Here is a 2535-nt window from a genome sequence, read left to right on the forward strand (position 1 = left end):
CAAAGACTCTATGGCTCCTTGTTTGAGGGCAAATAGACTATGATTAGTCTTCTAGTACCTTCTACTACTAGTGAAATGGTGCAAGAAGGCATTTTTGAATCCTTTGAAGCAAGTGATAGTCTCGACCACCAGTCTATTGAACCATATCTATGTTGAGCCTGATAGAGTAGTTAAGAATACTCGGCATTTGATTGTGTCTCTATACTAGTGGAGAAGGGCGACATTTTGGAATTTACAGGGGTGATCCTCTGAGTCCTTGTTACCCTCATATTCTCTGATGGATAAGGGCTTGTAACTCTTGGGAAATTTCTCGTCCAGCACATCCTGGGATAAAGGTACGCTGAGTTGCTCAGGCACTCTCAACAAGCCAAACCCTTTCCTCTCTTTAAATCTCTTGGGGGTGAGTTCTTGACCAAGGAGGCTTGAGACCACTCCTTGGTGCAATCCTCTCCAAGTGTTGGATAAAATGCTCAGGAGAAGTCACATGGTCGCTTCCTCTTGGACTTTCCATCCGAGGTGGAGGGTATATCCTTTGAGGTTGCAAGTGCGCAACGTGAAAGAGAATTCGCAGTCTATTTTCTAAGACCGCTCGCACCTTGGCCTATTTGAACAATTCATATTCCTCGGCCTCATCTAGACTTTTGTTCATTAATGCCCCTCTAGCTGCAGAGTCTAAGGACACTTTTGTATGGTAGTTGATGTCGTTATAAAATGTATGTAGCACTAGCCATTTTTTAAAAGTCCATGATATGGATATTGTCTAAGCATATTATTAAATATATCTCATGCTTCAAATAATGATTCAGAATCTGACTGTCTGAAGCTTGCTATCATATTTCTCATATGAGCAGTTTTGCTAGGAGGACAGAATTTGTCCAGAAATTGTTGCTCACATTGCTCCCAAGTGGATATGTTGTTGGCTGGCAAAGAGTTTAGACCCTGTTTGGTTCTATCTCTCAAACAAAACCCAAACAATAAAAGCCTTACTACCTCTGCCAGAACAACATTCATTTTCATTGTGCTACAGATTTCATAAAAGACTTCAAGATGTTGGTTCGAATCTTCATATGGTCTACCCCCAAATTGATTATGTTGTACCATGGTGATTATTGCAGGCTTTATTTCAAAATTATTGGCTTCAATAGGTGGTCTGGTGATGCTAGACCGAATCCCTCATGCGTATAGTGCAGTGTAGTCCTTCAATGGTTTGTTTGCCATAACTGAATGTTCTTGTTTTTCTTAATATCTCTGCAAGATTCTTCTTTTATGAAAAGTTCTATCAATCTCAAGATTCTCGTGTAAAGTTAGATCTACGCATACAAGAACAAGATTGCAAAAAAAAAATTATTTTTTTATCACATATTTGAATTACAAAGACTAAACTAAAGTGCTGAAAATATAAAATGTAGAATTTAAATTTCAAAAAGGAAGATTGCAGAAAAAGAAATAAGGAGTACAATATAAAATTGCATAAATAGAATTTTTTAAGACTAGTTGCAAGTATGAAATAGAAAAGAAAGAAAAGTTTTGTCTAACTCAAATGATTATCTCTAATATTATAAGCGCAATCTAAGGCAACGACGCTAAAAACTTGTTACGCAACCGCAAGTGCACGATTTTGTCGTCAGTAATAAAAGATATCGAACTCACATGGACTAGTTATAAGCACTAGAGATGTCTCATGAAAAATTAGCTAAACAATCGACTAAGATAGAAAATGTGTTAAGTAAAGAAATAATGCAAAGAAATAGAAAAGTAAATGAGAAACTTGTTTTTTGCGAGTGTTCTAGGAATTCAGTTTCATTGTGATATTCATCAATGCAACATGGTTCACCAATTCATATCCTCAATTAATATGTATTTGTAGGAAGTGACAGGTTCCCTCCTATAGAAGACAACCAACAAGGGACCTAGATCAACATCACTAGCAACCAAATAGATATGATTCCTATGAAGTTTGTTAGCGGAATATGTCTGTCACTAGCGTCCTTCAGTCATACAATACATAAATGCATACTCTACCTAATGTACATAATGATGAAGGTGACAATTGCATTTGATCATCCCACCTCCTTATAGAGACTTGCTTTACATTTCAAGATGACACCCTAAACATCCATTAGCAGGACTTCCTATCACTAGCGTCCCTCGGTCATACAATGTAGGGCATCCCTCTATGAGATCCACAAGTATCGCAAACATTCAATCGAACATGGTAGTTAAGTTCAAACACATAGATATCTCCACAATTTCATAATATTGTCCACTTTGGGCCTAAGCCCTCATGATTTTGCTCTTGGGCTCTACCCAAAAGGTCTCATGCCAATGGAGATATCTTTTCTCTTATAAACCCATGATTTTTCCCATGTGTTTTCAATGTGAGACTATGTTTGCAACCTTGCAACCCCAACAATCCCCCCCCCCCCTCTCAAACAAAGGACCACAGGCTTCCCACGTCCGATCCTAGACCCACCAGGTCATTTTGCCTCTCGGTCCACCCGACCTATTAGAACTTCCTTGCCTAACCGTAACTAA

At 38.3% G+C, this 2535-nt stretch overlaps 1 non-coding gene across 1 annotated transcript; it reads left to right on the top strand.

The window, feature by feature from the left end:
* The first annotated feature begins 739 nt into the window (after positions 1-739).
* On the top strand, positions 740-846 carry LOC121998961. Its single transcript, XR_006116739.1, has one exon. It is a non-coding gene; the product is annotated as a small nucleolar RNA R71 (small nucleolar RNA).
* Positions 847-2535: the final 1689 nt, after the last annotated feature.

This window comes from Zingiber officinale, chromosome 6A (genome assembly GCF_018446385.1).
Source record: "Zingiber officinale cultivar Zhangliang chromosome 6A, Zo_v1.1, whole genome shotgun sequence".
NCBI classification, from domain to species: domain Eukaryota; kingdom Viridiplantae; phylum Streptophyta; class Magnoliopsida; order Zingiberales; family Zingiberaceae; genus Zingiber; species Zingiber officinale.